Consider the following 22,704-nt stretch of genomic DNA (forward strand, 5'->3'; position numbering starts at 1 on the left):
CTACAAAGAAGAGGACAAGAGGCTAGCATTGCACCAGGAGGTGTCGCTACTTGTGCAGAAGAAGGCAGTGGTTATAGTCCGGGACCATCAATCCCCGGGCTTCTACAACCGTCTCTTTCTTGTGGCCAAGAAGACAGGAGGTTGGAGACCGGTGCTGGACGTCAGCGCGCTCAACGCGTATGTCACCAAGCAGACGTTCACGATGGAGACGACGAAGTCGGTCTTAGCAGCGGTCAGGCAGGAGGACTGGATGGTCTCGTTGGACTTGAAAGATGCCTACTTTCACGTTCCTATTCATCCAGACTCCCAACCTTTCCTGAGATTCGTTTTCGGAAAGGTTGTCTACCAATTCCAAGCCCTGTGTTTTGGCCTAAGCACAGCTCCTATGGTCTTTACTCATCTGATGAGGAATATAGCAAAATTCCTACACTTATCGGACATCAGAGCCTCCCTCTACTTGGACGACTGGCTGTTGAGAGCCTCCTCGAGTCGTCGCTGTCTGGAGAATCTCAATTGGACTTTAGACTTAATCAGAGAACTGGGTCTATTAGTCAACATAGAAAAGTCTCAACTCATTCCCTCCCAATCCATTGTGTACCTGGGAATGGAGATTCGGAGTCAGGATTTTCGGGCTTTTCCTTCGGCCCCCAGGATAAGCCAAGCCCTAGAGTGCATCATGAGCATGCTGAAGAGGAGCAGTTGCTCGGTGAGACAGTGGATGAGTCTCACAGGGACCCTTTCATCACTGGCCCTGTTCGTCGAGCTAGGGAGACTCCACCTCCGCCCTCTTCAATTCCATCTTGCAGCTCATTGGGACAAGGGTTCGACTCTCGAAGCAGTCTCTATCCCAATCACCCAAGAGATGAAGACCACTCTCCTGTGGTGGAAGCACAACCTCCTTCTCAGGGAGGGTCTATCGTTGGCTTTTCAGACCCCCAATCTTCATCTCTTCTCAGATGCATCGGACTCGGGCTGGGGTGCGACCTTGAACGGACGGGAATGCTCGGGAATGTGGAACGAAGAACAGGGATTACTCCACATCAACTGCAAGGAGCTACTAGCAGTTCATTTAGCCCTGTTGCACTTCAAGTCCCTCCTGCTAGGCAAAGTGGTGGAGGTGAACTCAGACAATACCACAGCCTTGGCTTACATCTCCAAGCAAGGAGGGACCCATTCGAGGAGCCTATACGAGATCGCAAGGGACCTCCTCTTTTTGTCAAGAGGTCTAAACCTCACTCTGGTCACGAGGTTCATTCAGGGCGATATGAACGTCTCAGCAGATCGCCTAAGCAGAAGGAATCAGGTCATTCCCACGGAATGGACCCTCCACAAGAGTGTGTGCAACAGACTTTGGACCTTGTGGGGTCAACCTACCATAGATCTGTTTGCCACCTCCATAACCAAGAGACTTCCGCTGTACTGTTCCCCTGTTCCAGACCCTGCAGCAGTTCATGTGGATGCTTTTCTACTGAACTGGTCCCATCTCGACCTGTACGCATTCCCACCGTTCAAGATAATAAACAAAGTTCTGCAGAAATTCCTCTCGCACGAAGGGACACGGCTGACGCTGGTTGCTCCCCTTTGGCCTGCAAGAGAATGGTTCACAGAGGTACTTCAATGGCTAGTCGACATCCCCAGGACTCTACCTCTAAGAGTGGACCTTCTACGTCAACCTCACGTAGACAGGTTGCACCCAAACCTCCACGCTCTTCGGCTGACTGCCTTCAGACTGTCGAAAGATTCGCTAGAGCTAGAGGCTTTTCGAAGGAGGCAGCCAGTGCGATTGCCAGAGCGAGAAGGGTTTCCACTCGTAGAGTCTACCAGTCTAAGTGGGAGGTCTTCCGAAGCTGGTGTAGAGCCAATTCAATATCCTCTACCAATACCTCTGTGACCCAAATAGCTGACTTCCTTCTACATCTTAGGAATGAGAGATCCCTTTCAGCCCCTACGATTAAAGGATATAGGAGTATGTTGGCTTCAGTTCTCCGCCACAGAGGTTTGGACCTTTCTTCCAACAAGGACCTTCAAGACATTCTTAAGTCTTTTGAGACGTCTAAAGAGCGTCGTCTATCCACTCCAGGCTGGAACCTAGATGTAGTCTTAAGGTTCCTTATGTCTCCTAGGTTCGAACCTCTCCAGTCAGCTTCCTTCAAGGACCTTACCCTCAAGACTCTCTTTCTCGTCTGCCTTGCAACAGCTAAGAGAGTCAGTGAGGTTCATGCCTTCAGCAAGAACATTGGTTTCACGACCGAATCTGCAACATGTTCTTTTCAGCTTGGATTCCTAGCAAAGAACGAACTTCCTTCACGTCCTTGGCCTAGATCGTTTGAAATACCTAGCCTCTCCAACATGGTAGGTAACGAACTAGAGAGAGTTCTTTGCCCTGTCAGAGCTCTCAAATTTTATCTTAAGAGGTCTAAACCTCTTCGAGGACAGTCAGAAGCCTTATGGTGTGCCATCAAGAAACCTTCGAGGCCCATGTCCAAGAATGGGGTTTCATATTATATAAGGCTTCTGATTAGAGAAGCCCACTCTCACTTAAAGGAGGAAGACCTTGCATTGCTGAAGGTAAGGACCCACGAAGTAAGAGCCGTAGCTACTTCGATGGCCTTTAATAAAAACCGTTCTCTGCAGAGCATAATGGATGCAACCTATTGGAGGAGCAAGTCAGTGTTTGCATCATTTTATCTGAAAGATGTCCAGTCTCTTTACGAGAACTGCTACACCCTGGGACCATTCGTAGCAGCGAGTGCAGTAGTAGGTGAGGGCTCAGCCACTACATTCCCTTAATCCCATAACCTTTTTTAACCTTTCTCTTGAATGCTTTTATTGTTGTTTTTATGGTTGTTACGGTAGGCTAAGAAGCCTTCCGCATCCTTTTGATTTGGCGGGTGGTCTATTCATTCTTGAGAAGCCCCTGGGTTAGAGGTTTTGTAGAGGTCCTTTAGTAGGGGTTGCAACCCCATATACTTTGGCACCTTTGGGTTGATTCAGCCTCCAAGAGGAACGCTGCGCTCAGTAAGGAAGACGAACTTAAAAAAGAGGCAGAGTAACGGTTCAATTCGACTTCCTTACCAGGTACTTATTATTTCATTGTTATTTGAGATAACTGTTATATGAAATATGGGATACTTAGCTATCCTTTAATCTTGTACACTGGTTTTCACCCACCCCCCTGGGTGTGAATCAGCTACATGATTATCGGGTAAGTTTAATATTGAAAAATGTTATTTTTATTAGTAAAATAAATTTTTGAATATACTTACCCGATAATCATGATTTAATCGACCCTCCCTTCCTCCCCAGAGAGAACCAGTGGACCGAGGAATAATTGAGGAGGTGTCAACAAGAAGTACTTGAGTACCTGGCCACAGGTGGCGCTGGTAAGTACACCCCCTTCTAGTATTGGGATAGCTGGCGTATCCCTCCATAGAATTCTGTCGGGCAACGGAGTTGACAGCTACATGATTATCGGGTAAGTATATTCAAAAATTTATTTTACTAATAAAAATAACATAATTCTGTGTTGGTTACTGCTCTCCTTCCGTGAGTGTAAGTGGTTGTGAGGGCACGTGCCTGTTGTGTAATTCTTGTGTTCCTTTCCCTCGGGATTCCTCTTCGGAGCCTTCCCGGGGGAATGAATGTGTACTAATGATTTTTGTTTTATTTTTTTACAGATACCGATCTAGTTCGTTTCTGTAATGTGGCAACGGTGTGAGCTGTCTTGTTGAGGCCTGGGGATTCGGCTGTTGCTGCCTGCCCTATGGATCTTCGTCAGGGGCGTGTCTCCTTCTTCTGGAAGTACTCCCGTGACGATTGACAGCTCTCCAGTTCATTTTAGAACTCTCAGGAGGCTCGCCTCCTTGGGTGGGTAATTTTCCTTCCGAGGGAAGTTTTTCATGTCCAGGCTTGAGATTTTTCCCTTTTGGGGGGTTCTTCTCTTGCCTTTTTTTCGTGCGACTATGCTCTTGGTGCTGAGCGGTCGCACCTGCAGTTTCACTCAAGGGGCTGGGCAACTGCAGGAGCCTCTCTTCGGAGGATTGCTCCTTTTAGGTCACTGGCTGACCAGTCTCTTCTACGAAGTGTTTCTCTTTCGTTCGCGAGAGTACACTCATAGAGACTCCTCTTCGGAGGATTCTTCTGCTGTTGTTGCTGTTGGCCTCCTTCTCCGTAAGGCTCACCGTCCGCCTCGTCGTAAGGGCCTCCCATCTCCCTATAAGGGTGCTAAGAGGCGCCTTTTTGAATCTCCGTATGCAGCCTACAACTCCTTCTTCTTGATCTTCCTCCCCTGGTGCAGATGGACAGCAGTCTGACCTCGTCTTCCGACGGGCAACGGTCTTCCCGACGGACAACGGTCTTCCGACGGACATCAGTCTCCCGACGGACAGACAACGGTCTTCCGACGGACATCAGTCTCCCGACGGACAACGATCCCTTCGGTGGCTAAGGGTTGCCTCCCACGGGGGTTCTTCCTTGCGTGTCAGGATTCCCCTGCGCGCCCTTCTGCTGTGTTCTCTCCTGCTCAGTGTTAGCGCACAGGCGCTCTCCTGCTCCTGCTCAGTGTTAGCGCACAGGCGCTCTCCTGCTCATCAGCGCTTTCCTGATCGCTAGCGCTCTCCTGTTCGCCAGCGCTCTCGTGTTCGTCAGCGCTCACCTTTTCGTCAGCGCTCTCATGATGATCATCTCTGCTGTTCCTGTTGGTTCCTGTTACGCGCCCTGTGCGCCCACGTTCGCCCTCGCAATCTAGAACTTCGGTTCAGGTCTTGGACAAGGACTCTTCTACGCACAGGCTTCCACGCGTTGCCTTCTGCTCGCCAGCGATCACCAGCTCGCCAGCGACCATAGACGTGTCAACGTTCACCTGCTCGTCAGCGATCTCCTACGCGTCAACGATCGCCATCGATCTGCCACGCGTGTCAGTTCCCCTGGACACCATCAGTAGCGATCTAGCGCTCGCCTGCTGTGGACCACGATCTCCAGTAGCTGAGTCTTGCCGTAGATCTTCCTCCTGTTCGCCAGCGCTCACCTTTACTTCTGTCCTTTTGTGCGCCAGCTTTCTTCAATCGCCAGCGCACATCTGCGCGCCCTTTTCTGCCACACACCAATGGGCGCCAACGGTTTTCTGACCGTCTAGGATTGCCTGATTAACAGCTTGCTTCAGCGCTCACCTTCCTGATGCACCTGCGTGCCTTCTGTTAGCGCGATGCGCGCTAACCATCACTAGTCTCTCTCGCGTTGGCAATCGCCTACGTGCCCGCGCGATTCTTCACCTGCGCGCTAGCGTTTTGTTAATGCACCACCGCTCGCCAACGCGCCGTCGCTTGCCGACGTGCCATCGCTTGCCAATGCGCCTTCACTCGCCTACAGGCTATCGCTCGCCAGAACGCGCCATCGCCCGCCTACGCGTCATCAGTCTCCCGACCGCCTGCGCTCACCCGCGCGCCCACACGCCCACGTGCCCGCGCGACCGCACGCCTACGCTCATGCGCGACCGCGCACATGCTCTCCAATGTTCGCCCGCGCGCGAACCAACGGTATTCCATCGCGCGGACGGACGGTGTTCCGTCGTGTGGACGGACGGTGTTCCGTCGTGCGGACGCACGGTGTTCCGTCGCGCGGTCCGACGGTGTTCCGTCGCGCGGACCGACGGTGTTCCGTCGCGCGGACCGACGGTATTCCGTCGCGCGGACCGACGGTGTTCCGTCGCGCGGACCGACGGTGTTCCGTCGCGCGAACGTCGGCTTAATTCTTGCAGTATCCATTGCTCGCCTATGGGTTATCGCTCGCTGACCACCAGCTCTCGACCTTCCTACCACGCTCGCCCTCCTTCTGCGCTCCTTCGCGCACCTTCGTTTGCGTTCCTGCGTGCCCGCGCATGGGCGCTTCCACGTTCGCCCACGCGCAAACCATTGATTTACCATCGCGCGAGCGCCAGGGCGATTGCGACCGCGATTCCCGTTGGGGTTTCGCAGCATGGCTAGCCTGGCGAGTCTTCTGGAGCGTATTTCCAGAACACGGCCTCACTCCGTAAACGCAGAGCATGGCACATGCAAGAGCAGGAAGAATATTCAGGGAGGTCTGAGCAACATTCTTCTTTCCAGAACCTGGGTTAGCCCTTCCCGGCATTCCCTGGAAGGGTTTTGCCAGGGAGCTTTCCATTCGAGATTTCTCCATCGGCTAAGGGGTGACTGGTTTAACTCTTCCTCTTCTCCATCTCGTGAATGGGGCTTACCAGGTCCTTTCCCTCCCCGGTTGCGACCCGACGTTTTATTCAAGGAAGCTCCAGGAAGGTCATGGGTACTTTCCTCCTCTCGGGCTCAAGCACCTTGGCGTTTCGTTGGCAAGTTTCGACCTTAAGGGCAAGCTCGATGTTGGACCATCTGGACGCAATGACCGAGGGCTTCCTTTCGGGTGTCTCATCTGTGGATGTCGACAACCTCAGACACCCTTCCATCCTTGGAAAGAGTTTGTTTGTGCCCAAGGACAGAGACATAGACAGCGGTTGTGCGGAGGAAGTCGACTTCCATTTTCACTTCTCCAAGGCGCTTTCTTCCAGACCCTGCAGGGCTCCAGCGCCTCTTTCTTTCAGCCACGTCGGCCTAAGTTATCGGACCGGCTACGACAACTGAGACAAGGTGTCCAATAGCAGTCCCCTCCTGTCAGGAACAGGTGGCATGGGAGGCTCTCCCGGGGGGGCATAGTCCTAGAGGGAGCGGCAGAGTTCACGAACTCTAGGATTGGCAACCCCCCCTTGCAGGTTTCACGCTGGGAGGATGCCTAAGGTTACTCATCCGGATGACAGCTTCCCGATGCCCATTCCTGCACGATCTCCGTGATCAGCCAAGGATATCGCGCCTGCCGTCTCTGTCAGCGAATTCAGTGTCTCTGAACCTCTATGCCATAGGGTCGGCAAGAGTTTGCCCGTTTGGGCAGAATGATCCATGCCTTAGGAGAAGGTCCTCCATAGGATCGTCGACGGCTTCACCCCCCCGGTTTCTTCAGTCGATCCTTTCTCGTAAGAAAGTATCTGAGATGGGAATTCCGTAGTCGACCTCTCAGCTCTGATCAAGTTTGTCGAACAAACTTCATTCAGCGTAGAACAGCAGAATCAATCAGACTGGTAACGAGGCGACAGGACTCCTTAGGCCGTGGATCAGAAGGACGGGTACTTTCAGTTTCTATTCCATCCATCTTCCAGGAAGCTCGTGGAATTCAGCCTAGACTACAGGTATTCCTGCTTAAGATGCAGTGTGGCGATCCCGCCGTGGCATCGCAGGTTTTTCCCCAGAGAACTCTCCCTGCTTTTTTCATGGCCGCTCGGGAGCAGGCTGCCGCCTCCTTCGCCTTTTGGAGGTCTGGTCAACTCTGGTAGGCTTGGGTTCGACCTTCTTCAACGCCGGGACAAACTTCCGGATCCTTACCATGAGTGGGGGTTCATGGTAATTTGCTAGGAGCCTTCTCTTCTTCGGCCTCAACATCTGGAGTATCTAGCCATGATATTGAGTCAACGGCATTACCACGTTGGAAACCCCGCTTCTCGTCCGTCCAGCGAGGTTAAGCAACGTCGGATCTGGTTGGTACTTGGATGGGTGACCGCCTGGGGACGCCAGATTCTGTTGCCGCCTCCTCCGAGCCTTCCCTTCAGTTGACTGTGGCAAGGCTGAGGAGAATCGCAGTACCTGTTTTCAGTCGGGCAGAGCTTTCAGCCCTACCTTGGAACGTTTCCTAGGTCTCTTTCCTCATTGACCCGTCTAAAGTTCCGAATGGTCGCCTCAGGATAAGTTCCCTGTGGGGCGGCCCAAGTTCCGGTGGTTTAAAAGCAACGACTAACCGGACTTTCTGGCCCCTATGGGACCAGCGGGACGATTAGACCTGCAATGGGTGTTGACCTATGGAACCTCTTGATGGTAGTGGATATTCTCGTCCTTTCCACACATTTTTGATGCTGTTCTCGGACTCGTCAAAGAAAAGGGGGGGGGGGCATGTTCCGGTCCAGGCCTATGGTCAGGACCTGAAGGATACCTCTCCATCATTCAGGCAGGCTTAGGGGCCGTAGTCTGGCCCCTCTACAGATCCTACAGCTCCTGCCGATTCGCTCCGTGCGCGACGACTTCATGGTACTGGCGTGTTCTAACCAGCAAGGGACGCATTTTCATACCTTTGCATCTTGCAGTAGAGATACTGAGATGATTTGAGATCCTCTCAATACCACCATCGGCTCTCTCATTCCGGGCAGAGGAATGTTCTCTCCGACTATCCGAGCAGAGCCTCGTAGAGAGAGTGTACCTGGGGGTCTTTGGCCTTGAGTAACCAGCAAGTCCTGGTCTGGGGGACCTGATCGCGACAGCTTGGAACCTCAAGCTTCCGCTGTTCTTCCCCCCAGTCTCAGACCCCGAGGCACTGGCAAGATGCATTCCGGTTATGGTGGGACAACATCGATGCCTGCGTCTTCCCTCCTTTGTTGTCTGTTGAGAATGGGTCTCAACAAGACCAGGTTGTCTGTCAACCTTTCAATGGCCCCCCTGAGAGCTCCACTGGGACCATACGCAGAACGGTTTCTGGACCTTCTGCTTCCCCTGACGGAACTCCTGGGAGAGCTTCTCCCACGGCACAGGCTACTCAAACAACCACACTGCAACATCTCTCACGAGCCGGGGCGTCGCTTCGGCTTCATGCCTGGAGACACTACGCCTCCTCCTCAAGAAGAGACAACCCGCTATAGTCGCGGGACGGAGGTCGCGTCATCTGCGATAGTCATCCGCAGGGGTCTTCCAGGCGAAGTGGAGAGTCTTCGGTGGTTGGTGTCGTGGGAGATGTACCTCTTCCCGTGAGGCCTCTTCTCCAGCAATAACGAACTTATTGCCTTTCGGCGGGAGGAAACTCCTTTCCGCTCTCGGCAATGAAGCCTGTCGCTCAGCCTTTCCCTGACCTTCAGGCTTAAAGGAATAACTTTTTCCTTCCCGCTGGACCTTTCCTCGCTCATGCGAAACTGCGAACGTCCCTGCCCTAGTCGGAGTGAGATCTCCAACTTGGAGCATGGCTCGGACTTTTTAGTCCCTTAAGAGATCTTCTCAAGACCCTTTACGTCAGACCTCTGATCGTATTCCGTCTTGGGGCTCCTGCTCACTCTGGCTGCGGCCAGTGTGTAAGCAATCTTCTTGGTCTCGTACGACTCCGCCCTTTCTAAGGAAGAGGGGAAGGCAACATTCAGGTTCGCTCCTGAGTTGTTGGCTAGACTCAGAATCTTGGGGTCCCGGCCCTTCGGTCCAATTCCTTCAAGATTTCGAGTCACCATTCTGTATCTGATGTCCCAAAACCTTCTCCTTCTTGCCAGTAAAGGAATCGAGAGGTTAGCTTTGGGAACAGCTGCAGTTTGTCCTTACGTGCAGCCGGTTTGGGAGCACAAGAAGGACACGGGGGAGAGTCACCAGTATACCTCTTCAGCTCGGACTCAAGGACATTCATCTCGACCTGAATCCAGACCCTCCCCCGTCACGTCGCCCTACAGCACGATACATCGCAACGTCCCTCGCCTTCGAGTAATACTACTCTGTGACGCAGGTGCTACAAGCTGGAGTCTGGAAGCGTCTAATGACCTTCGCAGCCCGCTTCCTGCAGGGCGTGACCCACAGGAGTTTCGATACGTTTCTATCACTCTGTGGTGGCTACACAACAGCTGGTCTAACCTCAGGCTCCTTTTTGGACAGGTAGCAGAAGGTTGAGGGCATTGTTATCAGGTTTTAGTCTGCATGAACGAAAGAAGTGTCTGGCCCTTACTTCTTTCTTCATCATCCCATCTACTGGGAAGCAGCATCCTGGTCTCTGCATAGCTGACCTCGAACCTCTGCAGGTAAACCATGCTTCCTTGTGTTCCGAGTATTGAGTCAATACTGTCGCGTCCCCCATACCCTGACGAGGTGGTATTGGGAACGTCCTAACCCAGAGTTCCTTCTGGAACTCCAGGTCAACTGCCTAGGACGGGTCACACTTCTTCCTTCACACACAAGCTTATGTAGGCCACACGGTTCCTTGCGGAGCAAGGAACTTGTGAGGTGCAGGGACTCCTTTTCTCGAGTGCGACTCACTCGGATTCTAAGTCCCCGGGTATAGCCAAAGCCAGTATGGCTGGGGACTTTCCACCCTTCCTAAGGGGTAAGTCACCCAATGTAAATAGCGTGGTTTGTATTTCGGTTACGGAACAAATGACAAATTCGAAGATAATTTGTATTTTTCCTAACCATACAAACCTTAGCTATTTACATATATTTGCCCGCCAGCCCTGTCCCCCAAGACAAGTCCTACCTCTAAGTGAAAGTGAAGCATTCACCGGTGTGTGGGGGGGAGGGGTAGCTAGCTACCACTCCCCCCCCCCCCCGCTAACTAGCGCGGGGGTAATACACCCTCGTTAAATTCTAATGGCTCGCCATTTCAGCTACGCTAAAAGGTAAACCCTTTGTAAATAGCTAAGGTTTGTATGGTTACGAAAAATACAAATTATCTTCAAATTTGTCATTTTTGTGGCTCCAGAGGCCCCTGCAAAGAGTCACGGTGCCGTTGTTTTATCTGGTCGTTCCAGACGTGACTTGAGTGCTGCTACTCCCGTTATTAGTGCTGACGTTCCCAACGTCACGGTCTGATCCTTGTGTTCAAGATCCTAACTTTAGTGTTTTGCAGGACATGCAGTCTTAAGGTGTCCACCTTAATGCAGGCCTACGGTCCTGCTCCTGTTCGACAGGAACCCTTACTTGCGGAGCGTCACGGTTCCACTAAGCGTGACTCAGTTCATCAATCATCTAAGCGTGAGGCTTTACGTCACGCTGACGTGAGCCCTAGTGTTTACCTTGCTGTCAAGCGAGATGCTGATCGTAAATCTCGACGTGACGACGAACGTCAGTCCTTACAATCCAACCGTGACGTCGAGCTGCAGTCACTGCAGTCACGACGTGACGTTGAACGCCAGACACCACAGTCACGACGTGACGTCGAACTTCAGACACGGCAGTCACGACGTGACGTCGAACGTCAGTCACTGCAGTCACGACGTAACATCGACCCTCCTGCCTTGACTGCTACTCAGCTACAGGTTGATGTAGGCTGTCAAGCTTTGCCTTCTCGACCTTCTTTGAATTTGCCTTCTCGCAAGAATATCGTTTTGTCGGATGAAGTTTACTCTGAAGAGGAAGCTGATGATGCTCTTTCGACTAACGTACCGTTGGGGATCCTGTCTGAAGAAGAAGAGCCTAGAGTTGCCCAACAATCTCTAGATTTTAAGAAAATTATGAATGTTTTTAAAGAAGTTTTTCCGTCTCATTTTGTGACTGCTGCCCCACGTTCACCTCCTTCAGAATTTACTTTAGGCGTGACTGCTACAGCTCCATCTTATACGAAGTTAGTGCTCTCTCGATCTTCTAAGAGAGCCATGCGTCTGCTGGGAGACTGGTTGGAGACCAAAAGAAGTCTTGGAAAGTCTTCCTTTGCTTTCCCTCCATCTAAACTTGCTTCTCGTTCGAGTGTCTGGTATGACAAGGGAGAAGTTCTCGGCTTGGGAGTACCTGCCTCTGCCCAGGGAGACTTCTCAAGCCCGGTAGACTCTCCTCGTCGTCTAGCCATGAGACGCTCCAAGGTGTTGTGGACGTCTTCAGAGCTTGACCATCTTCTTAAAGGAGTCTTTCGTGCATTTGAAGTATTCAACTTTTTGGATTGGTCATTGGGGGCCTTAAGTAAGAAGGTGTCTCCTTCTACCAATGATGCTGTCATACAGATTATGTCCTGTATGGACAAGGCTATAAGGGACGGTTCTAACGAACTTGCGGCCAATTTTACTGCAGGAGTTCTAAAGAAGAGGGAGTCATTGTGCTCGTTCCTTTCTTTGGGAGTTACTCCGTGCCAGAAGTCGGAGCTCCTTTTTGCTCCTCTATCGCGTGCACTGTTTCCCCAAGATCTTGCCAAGGATATAGCATCATCTCTTGCCTTGAAGGATACTCATGATTTAGTTGCTAAAACAGCTCGCAAAGTTTTGCCATCATCTTTTTCAAGCAGCAAACCCAAGTTAGATACACCTGCTTCCAGATTCATTCCTCCCTTTCGTGGCAGAGCCTCCAACAGAGGCACCTCTCGTTCTGACGGAAGACAAGGTAAGAGAAGGGGGGCCAGATCCAGCCGTGGCAGAGTCTGACTGCCCACAGCTTCAGACAGCAGTAGGGGCCAGATTGACAAACTTCTGGCAGGCGTGGGAGAGAAGGGGAGCAGACCAATGATCTGTCCTCTTATTGAAGGAGGGTTACAAAATTCTTTTTGTAAGAAGGAACACCACCTCTTGTTCGAAATCCGATAGACCTCTCTCCCAGGTATCGAGAGGAAGCAAAAAGACAGGCCTTACAACTTCAGGTATCTCTTTAGTTAGAAAAGGGGGCGGTGGTGAAGGTCTTGAACCATCAATCTCCAGGCTTTTACAACCGTCTCTTCCTGGTTCCAAAGAACACAGGAGGTTGGAGACCAGTGCTAGATGTGAGTGCGCTCAATGTGTTCATATTGAAAACAAAGTTCACGATGGAAACCTCCAAATCTGGTCTAGCAGCAGTAAGGGAAGGCGACTGGATGGTCTCTCTCGATCTCCAGGACGCTTACAGTACTTCCATATCCCTATCCATCCAACCTTCCAACGTTATCTAAGGTTCATGTACGGGAAAGAAGTGTACCAGTTTCGAGCTCTGTGCTTCGGCCTCAGCCCTGCTTCTCTAATAGTTACAAGGCTCATGCGGAATGTAGCGAGCTTCCTACATTCGTCAGGGGTCAGAGCCTCCCTTTACTTAGATGACTGGTTAATCAGGGCGTCTTCATTAAACCGTTGTCTGAAGGATCTCATATGGACGTTGGACCTAGCCAAAGAATTAGGTCTCCTAGTGAACAAGGAGAAGTCACAACTGACTCCATCCCAGACTATTCTCTATTTGGGGATGGAGATACAGAGTCAAGTTTTTTGGGTTTTTCCATCGCCCACAAGACTAGAGCAAGCTCTCTTAAAAATTCATCAATATCAGAAGAAGAGCAGTTGTTCTGTAAGATTATGGATGAGCCTCTTGGGAACTCTATCGTCACTGGAACAGTTTGTCTCCCTGGGAAGGCTCAACCTTCGCCCTCTCCAGTTTCATCTCAACCAACATTGGAACAAGGAGAAGGGCTTGGAAGCAATTTCCATTCCACTCACGAACTCAGTCAGTCAAGACTTGCCTGAAGTGGTGGGACGTCAACCTCAGACGTCGGGAAGGTCTCTCGCTTGCCTCCAAGAACCCAGACCATGTGTTGTACTCAGACGCCTCGGACTTGGGATGGGGAGCAACTCTAGGCAAACTAGAATGCTCGGGTCATTGGTCCAAAGATCAGGTGAAGTTTCATATAAACCACAAGGAGCTACTAGCGGTTCATCTGGCCTTGAAAAGTTTCGAAAGTCTGATTCGGAACAAGGTGGTGCAGGTAAACGCGGACAACACCACAGCATTAGCCAACATCTCAAAGCAAGGCGGGACCCACTCGCAGTCCCTTTACTTAACCGCAAGGGATCTCCTAGTTTGGTCAAAGGAAAGAAACATCTCCCTTCTTACAAGATTCATTCAGGGAGAAAAGAATGTGATGGCAGATTGCCTCAGCAGAAGAGGACAAGTCATCTCCACGGAATGGACGCTTCATCAGGAGGTGTGTGAAAAACTATGGAGGATATGGGGTCGTCCTACCATAGACCTGTTCGCGACCTCGTTAAAGAAGAGACTTCCAACTTACTACTCTCCAGTCCCAGATCCAGAGGCAGTCCACATAGATGCATTCTTACTGGACTGGTCTCACCTGGAAATTTATGCATTTCCTCCCTTCAAGATCCTTCACAAGGTTCTACAGAAGTTCGCCTCTCACGAAGGGACCAGGTTGACGTTGGTTGCTCCCCTCTGGCCCTCAAGGGAATGGTTCACCGAGGTACATCAATGGCTGGTGGACATTCCAGGAAGTTTGCCATTGCGGTAGGATCTTCTCCGACAACCTCACATAAAAAGATTCCATCAAAGCCTCCCCGCGCTTCGTCTAACTGCCTTCAGACTATCGAAAGACTCTCTAGAGCTCGAGGGTTTTCGAAGGAGGCAGCTAGAGCTATTGCCAGGGCAAGGAGATCCTCTACCATCAGGATCTACCAATCCAAATGGGAGGTATTTCGAGATTGGTGCAAGTCCACCTCTGTTTCCTCATCCGATACCACCGTAGCACAGATCGCTGACTTCCTGCTTCATCTTAGAAATAACCGTAACATTTCTGCCTCTACTATTAAAGGCTACAGGAGCATGTTAGTTGCAGTGTTCAGACACAGGAACATGGATCTGTCGAACAATAGAGATCTTCAAGACCTCAAGTCTTTCGAAACTTCCAAGGAGTGTCAGATTATTACTCCAGCTTGGAACTTGGATGTTGTCCTTAAGTTTCTCATGTCTGAGAGATTTGAACCTCTGCACTCCGCCTCTCTCAAAGACCTTACTCTCAAGACTTTCTTTTTAGTGAGTCTTGCTACCGCAAAGAGAGTGAGTGAAGTGCATGCCTTCAGCAAGAATATCGGCTTCTGCTCTATTAAGGCAGTACAGTATGCTCCTTGCAACTTGGTTTCTTGGCCAAAAATGAGCGACCATCTCATCCATGGCCAAAATCCTTTGAGATTCCCAACCTGTCGGATGTAGTTGGTAATGAAATTGAAAGAGTCTTGTGCCCCGTAAGAGCTCTAAAATTTTATCTGGACAGAACCAAAACTTTACGAGGTAAATCAGAGGCTTTATGGTGTTCGGTCAAGAAGCCCTCCTTACCAATGTCGAAGAACGCCTTATCATATTTTGTCAGATTTTTAATTAAAGAGGCTCACACTCACTGCGGTGAGACTGACCTTAGATTGTTGAAAGTTAAGACTCATGAAGTCAGAGCAGTGGCAACGTCAGTGGCTTTCAAGCAAAATAGATCCCTTAGAAGCATTATGGACACAACGTTTTGGAGGAGTAAATCTGTGTTCGCTTCACATTATTTAAAGAATGTCCAGACTCTTTATGAGGACTGCTACACGTTGGGACCATTCGTAGCAGCGAGTGCAGTAGTGGGTGAAGGTTCTACCACTACATTCCCTTAATCCCAATACCTTTTTTCTTCTCTTGAAACTATTGTTTTTTGGGTTGTATGTGGAGACTGAGACAGTCTTCCGCAATCTTTTGATTTGGCGGGTGGTCAAACTTGTTTCTTGAGAGCGCCCAGATCAATGGTATTGTTGAGGTCCTGTCATGGGGGTGTTCACCCTAAATATAACAGCTCCTAGAGGTCTTTCAGCCCCCTGAGTTGATCGCTGGGCTTCATAAGGATAGCAGACTAATGAGGCAGAGTATCATCAAAGTCAGCTTCCTTATCAGGTACTAATCCTTAAGTTTGTTTTATATCAAAACTCTTGAGCTATATTCCTACAATGTTTAATGCTGGTTTCTTACCCTCCACCAAGGGTGTGAATCAGCTATATATATATCCACCGGCTAAGTTAAATATTTAGAAATGATATTTTCATATTAAAATAAATTTTTGAATATACTTACCCGGTCGATATATATAATTTAACGCTCTCCCTTCCGCCCCTCTAGAGACCCTACGGGCAGAGAAGACCTGAAGAGCTTTGGAATAGTGATGGTATCCTGGCGAGTGGTGGCGCTAGTGTACACCCAGCAACCCAACCCCTCGATCGCCCGCGAGATTTGAATCGGCTGCCGGACCGTTGGAGACGTTAGCTATATATATATCCACCGGGTAAGTATATTCAAAAATTTATTTTAATATGAAAATATCATATTATTATTATTTGTAGTAGCTAAGCTACAACCCTAGTTGGAAAAGAAAGATGCTATAAGCCCAAGGGCTCCAACAGGGAAAATAGTCCAGTGAGGAAAGGAAATAAACTACAAGAGAAGTTCAAGAACAATAACATCAAGATACTGTAGATTTTCAATATATAAATATGAAAAATTCAAAACAACAATAAGAAGAGAAATAAGATCGAATAATGTGCCTGAGTGTACCCTCAAGCAAGAGAACTTTAACCCAAGACAGTGAAAGACCATGGTACAGAGGCTATGGCACTACTCAAGACTAGAGAACAATGGTTTGATTTTGGGGTGTCGTTCTCCTAGAAGAGCTGCTTAGCTTAGCTGAAGAGTCTCTTCTGCCCTTACCACTGAACAATTTCAGTGCAGTAGTTAACTTCTTCAGTGAAGAAGTATTGTTTGGTACTCTCGGTATTGTCAAGTGGATGAGAAAAGAGAAGAATGTGGAAAGAATAGGCCAGACTATTCTGTGTATGTGTAGGTAAAGGAGAAATGAGCCGTAACCAGAGAGAGGGATCCAATGTACTCTAGTACTGTCTGGCCAGTCAAAGGACCCAATAACACTCTAGCGGTAGTATTGCAACGGATGGTTGGTGCCTTGGCCAACCTACTACTTACTGTGCCATTAATTCATGGAAAATCCAGGAATGCATTCTAGACTAATTAACCTAGTACACTAGGTCCTTACTAGACAGGGATCTTTTCCCTTTTGAACTTCCCCAACCCAATCTAAATTTCCATATAAAAACCCAGTAATTCACACTAATCTAATCTTGCACAGTATACTCTACCTAGCAAAGAGGGTGTCCCATGGTTTCTTATAGCACTGTACAGATTAACACAGTATATTGTTCCATGTAAGTTTGCAACATTTATTTAATCTATTTAATGGCAGAAGAGTCTATTATCATTGGATATCTTTAGGTCTTGATTTCTTATACAAGAGCTTTAAAGGCACTTCTTACATGCAGGACAGCCATTGTTGAACTGAACATATCTGATGATACATAATGTGAGAAATGCATAAACATCTGGGAATGGAAGTATAATAATTTGTGAAATCTTAATTTGTTGAAAACAGTATTGTTCTCTTACTAACAAGCCTTCCATTATTTATTTGGATTATCTTTCGGAAGAGCTGGAAGGTAACCATTAGATTTAAAGTGCGAGGTGGCAACCCTGGCTAAACGCTTGAGTGGGTAGGCCTGGGGTGGCTGGGGTTACCCAACCACCTCTATATAAACTCACAGATGTGAGATACGTCTCTCTCCTCCTAAGGCTTTCATTGGATATCTTTAAATTCTTTTTCTTTTCAGGTGTGCTTGCTTTCTTCAGATCACCTTCATGCGGACCTGTCCTGGGCGTGAGGGGGCTGCATGCGGTACCTTCTTGTCATCGATGGATACTGATCCGCACTCTCTGTGTCCTTCGTGTAGAGGGCATCGTTGCGAGCAGGGTTCGCCCTGTGCAGAGTGCAGGGAGTGGCCTGCCTCCCAATGGTAGAAATTTGGGTGGCGCAGAATGAAGAAGGCTAAGCGTGATCTTTCTCCCTCAGGGGTGAGGAAAGCACCTTCTTCTTGCACTCCCAGCTCTCTTTCATAAGCTCCTTTTCATTCGCGTTCTTCTGAGGGACGATGGAGCGGGAACGCAGATCAACTAACTCCTTGGCAATCCCTGGGTACTTGGGGGCTAGTTGCTTCCCCTAAAGGAGCAACTTCACCTCCACCTGCCGTGGAGCCATTTTCCATAGCAGATGTGTTGCAGGTATGAACGACCTTAGGGGTTTCTGCGCCCCCTTTGACGGAAGAACTTGTTCATCTCCTTCAGTGCGGTGTCAGGAAGGACCCTTCTCCAGAGCCTTCAATATCTCATGCTTTGGAGCTTTGCGAAGTCCAGCTGTCGCCCCCTTCTCCTGGACCATCCACGCGCGGACGAGGCGATTGTTCGCGTTCGCACCTCCAACGGCCTCCTGCTGACGACGATCTTACTCGCCTTCCTGGGACCTCGTTGTCCTTTAACCTCCAGCCTTCTGTTTTTTCCCACAGGAACCCTTTGGCTGTCGATGATGGTCTTCCAGAGACCAGCGCTCCTCCCACCAGCAGCGCGCAAGGACGAGCCTCTCCATCTTCTCGTCCTTCTCCTGATCGTCGTTCATGACGATAGGATCATCATCTAGATCGTAGGTCATCACGATCCGAACGGTCTTCATCTGGAAGACGTTCTTGCTTTAGAGCTTCACGGTCTCAACGCTCACCTTGGAGGCGTTCCTCTTCACGAGGGGAAGTCTCACGATTGTGCTCTGCATGATCACGAGCATCCCAGTCTAGACATAGGTCCAGACGCTCGCGCTCTATATCTTGACTATCTAGATCACAAGGACGACCCTCGTGCTCGTGAGGACAAAGCTCACGTTGACGAGAGCGACGTTCACGTTTGCGAGAGTGCCATTCACAAGAACGACGTTCAGGTTTACGAGGCCGATGCTCATGATTGCAAGCTAGGCATTCACGACTCTCACGCTGTTCTCGAATGAGAGCTAGACACTCCTGTTCATGAACAGTACGTTCACGATTGCGAACCTCACGTTCACAATGGAGGTCTAGTAGTTCCTCGTCTAGGGATAGAGGTAGGCGTTCGCGCAGTCCATCAGTGCGTAGTCCCTCAACCCATCCTTCTTCTAAACGACCTCGGACCGAACCAGACAGGCATCCAGCTAAACCTTCAGTGCCTTTTACTACCTGGGGTGTTTTGGCAAAGCGTTCGCCTATGCAACACTCTGAAGCGCGTCCTACAACACTTAGGGTTGCCCCTACTCAAAGGTCCTCTCTATCGACTTTGTCGGGAGTAGGTGGTTCTTTGCAGCAGCAGGAATATGTTATATCTTCCTCTTCCAGTGTGGCTCTTAGTGCTCCTGTTGCGAGCATTTCTGCTCGCAACTTGAGATTTTGCTTGAATCTTGCGAAGCTTCTCACACATCAGCGATTTCCGCAAACTATAATAAGCAGAGGTTTCGGAACTGTGAGCAAGTGCGGTACCAACACCTTCGCCTCCGCTTCCGGCTTCTACCACCTCCAGCGGCAGGCCTAAACCCTTTCCAGAGGGTTTTAAGGAGCCTCCTAATAGGTTCGCTAATGTCCCTATTAGCACGGATCGTCCTTCTTGTCCATCAAAGGAACATGTTCTGCTGCAAAGACTCTCCCCTACGTCTACGTAGGCTCCCTCTAGAGCTCCCCCTAGGGGACGTTCTCCTCCTGGACCTTCAAGGGAAGCCCATGGCTTGCCTAGAGGTTCTTAGCTACCTGCATGGGTAAGCACCTTCCTCTCTACCCTACAGAAGTCTCTGGGTGTGTCTCCTCCACCACCACAGCCTCCGACTGCACCAGTCCGAGCTACTCCAAGGATTTCCTTGAAGTCCTCTTCGAGTTCGTCTCTTCGGAGTCTGGACCCTAGAAGGAGACCAACGTCGGAAAAGGCACAGAAATAACTTTCATCTCGATCTCGTGCCGAGGGTCCTCCTCCTTCTGACTCTTACATGGCCAACCTACCTTTTACTCCGGTTAAAGCAAAAGAAACCATGACTGAGAGGCAGAAGAGAAGGATGAGAGGAGTAACACCACCTCACACCGACATCATCCACCCTAGATGAGTAGGAACATTGGCTCTCCCAGGGAGATAGCTGTCCATCCCTTCAACCCTCAAGAAATTGAGGTAGTGTCTCCGAATAAGTGTCCGATTTCTTTACCTCCTCCTGAGGAAGAGCCTTCTGCTCCCACTGTCAAAGCTTCGGCTTCTGGTGTCTGGAAGCCCTTGCAAGGTCCCCCTCCTAACACCGCGGAGGAACATCCTGTGCGAAAGGAGTCTAAGGATACCAAGACGAAACCAAAGAACTCTGCGACAAGGGAAGCTCATTTGGCTGAGGCACAGAGAAGGTCCCCTGTGGCGGGTCCATCTATCGATACCGTTGACGACCCTGACCTACCCCAAGCTTTGGATGTGAACCTGGAGGTAGAAAATCCTTTGGATATGGATGATGTAAATCTTCCAAAGGCAGCTAATCCGAACTTTCACTCTGAGCAAGAGAGACGTGAGTCGGAACATGCCTTTTGGCAGGTCCTCTCTTGCATGAGGACCATAATATGCTGTCAACTCCTGGTACCACCACCCAGGAGGGTAAGGATATGGTTCGCGATGAGATTTTCGAGACCCAGAAGCCTTCTAGAACTATTGTAGCTTTGCCTGGCCTAAAGGTTTGACATTGGCTAAAAGGAAGGCTATCGCTCAGATAGTCGGGACTTCTAGTTCTTTGAGGGCAGGTTCCTTCTCTCGATCTCTACCAATTCCGTATGTCCTTCAAAGGAAGTACTATGAGATCGAAGGGAACCTCATTCCATCGTGTCCTTCGACTCTTCAGTAGAATCTCTAACAAAGGGTCTTCCAGCTCAAATGCTCTCCTCTCTGAGGGCCTCCCTCTCGGCAGTTGAGCTCTGTAACATAGAGAGAGGCGCAAAGTATGCCATGCAGGCGGCTTCATCGCTGGACCTATTGTTAGAATCCTTGGGCTTCATGGTATGCTCCCATGACCTTTCTAAGGAGTTAGCCTGGAAGACTTTGGAGTTTTTCCTTTGTCAGGTACCCAAACTCTTGAGTTCTTATCACACCACGTCGTTAACTTGTGGGCTAAGGCTATACTCAGAGAAGGGATACTGTCGTTGGGAAATTCCACAAGCAGGTGCCAAAGGTGGAAGTCTCCCAGTTGAGGAATTTCACTCTTGAGGGTTCTCTACTCATTCCAGAGGAGATAGAAAAGGCTGTTGAACAATGGAGGAAATCGTAAACGATTCTCTCCTCCATAGGGCTATGACATCGAGGCAATATGGAAGACCTTCCCAGTCTTCTCGCAGTCAGCAAGCATCTTCTTCTCATCCTTCAACCTATTGGTCCTCAGGACTTACCAAGATGTCTAAGCGGCCCTCTGAGTCCAAAGGTCAAAAAGGGAACAAGGTCTTCAAAGGAAAGAAGGGAGGGAAGGGCAGTGGCCTAGGTGATCACTCCCACTAGGAATGGTATTCCTCTTCCCCTACCACCTGTGGGAAGATGCCTGCAACGCCTCTGGCAGAGGTGGCAGTTCCACGGGGCAGATCCCTGGATGGTCGAAGTGATCGCTCTAGCATATCGCGTCCCATTCATTCAATCTCTCTCTTCTCTGACTCGGGAAGGGATCCACAAAGGAGCTGGCCCTCAGGGCGGAAGTCCAGACCAGGCTGCAGAAGAGGTTGCGTATGGGTCCCCAAGCTTTTACAATCTAATTTTTCTAGTGAAAAAGGCGACTGGAGGTTGGAGATCAGTCATCGATGTCTCCCCTCTGAACAAGTTTGTTCAACAGACTTGGTTCAGTATGGAGATGGCAGAGACGGTCATTGAGGCGGTTTGACCAAGGGACTTCATGTGCCCATTAGATCTAAAGGATGCATACTTCCAGATCCCAATCCATCCGTCTTCAAGGTTCATACACAAGGACAAAATATACCAGTTCAAGGTTCTCTGCTTCAGTCTTGCGACAGCTTCTCAGGTCTTTAGAGTGTTCACCTAGTGTCATCTTAGGCTCACAGGAACAGCATTCGTCTCCTGTGATAGCTGTTCAATAGATATTATAACATAGCTAACTCCCTCATAGTACAAAAAGCATCTCATTTAAGATAATGGTTGCAAAATCAGTCTAGGATGAAAGTAAGAATGTCTAGCCTTTTTTCTCTTCTTCCCCTTTCTTGGGGTGCAGTGGTTAAACCGGTATGTCACTACAACGGACTCTGATTATTATTATCATCATTACCGTATTACTAGCTAAGCTATAACCTTTGTTGGAAAAGCAAGATGCTATAAGCCCAAGGGCTCCAACAAGGAAAAATAGCCCAATGAGGAAGGGAAACTAGGAAATAAATAAATACAAGAGAAGTGATAAACAATCAAAATAGAATATTTCAAGAATACTACAGTAACAATATTAAATTAGATCTTTCATATATAAACTATTAAAACAAAAAAAGACAAGAGGAAGAGAAATGATATATAACAGCATATCCAAATGTACCCTCAAGCGAAGAGAACTCTAATCCAAGACAGTGGAAGATCATGGTATAGAGGCTATGGCACTACCCAAGACTAGAGAACAATGGTTTGATTTTTTAGTGTCCTCCTAGAAGAGCTGCTTACCATAGATAGAAAGAGTCTTCTACCCTTACCCAGAGGAAAGTTAGCCAATGAACATTTACATTGCAGTTAACCCCTTGAGCGAAGAAGAATTTTTTGGTACCGTAATCTCAGTATTGTTAGCTATATGAGGACAGAGAGGCATGTGGGAAGAATAGGCCAGACTATTCAGTGTATGTGTAGGCAAAGACAAAACAAGCTGTAACCAGAGAAAGGAATCCAATGTAGTACTGTCTGGTCAGTCAAAAGACCCAATAACTCTCCAGCGGTAGTATCTCAAACGGATGGCTGGTGCCCTTGCAAACTTACTACCTGCAGATAAGTCACCATACTGAGTAACTATTTTTTTTAAATATAAAACATAACCGCTGGTTATATAAGAATGGCTAAAGTCTCCTGATGCCCCGGCAGAAACTTCAAAATCTCGCGCCGCTATCGTAGATATGCCAGGTGTACACCAGCGCCCTCGCGGTACCACAGGTAGAACTATACCCACAAGCGGCAGATCTTCTTCTGCCCGCATAGCTGGCTGTCATATTGGAATTTCGCTCTCGCTGTTTTTCTCTGTTTGGACGTTATTTGGTGATGTACAACGTTTTTTGAGTTTGGGCTATCA

General features: G+C 49.3%; 1 protein-coding gene and 1 pseudogene across 2 annotated transcripts in view; both read left to right on the top strand.

The window, feature by feature from the left end:
* LOC137614701 (asparagine synthetase domain-containing protein 1) overlaps positions 1-22,704 on the top strand; it is a 94,953-nt gene that overhangs the window by 6,799 nt on the left and 65,450 nt on the right. The window lies entirely within an intron of this gene.
* Positions 7,504-7,622, top strand: LOC137615565 (5S ribosomal RNA; annotated as a pseudogene).

Source organism: Palaemon carinicauda, chromosome 21 (genome assembly GCF_036898095.1).
Source record: "Palaemon carinicauda isolate YSFRI2023 chromosome 21, ASM3689809v2, whole genome shotgun sequence".
Classification (NCBI taxonomy): Eukaryota; Metazoa; Arthropoda; class Malacostraca; order Decapoda; family Palaemonidae; genus Palaemon; species Palaemon carinicauda.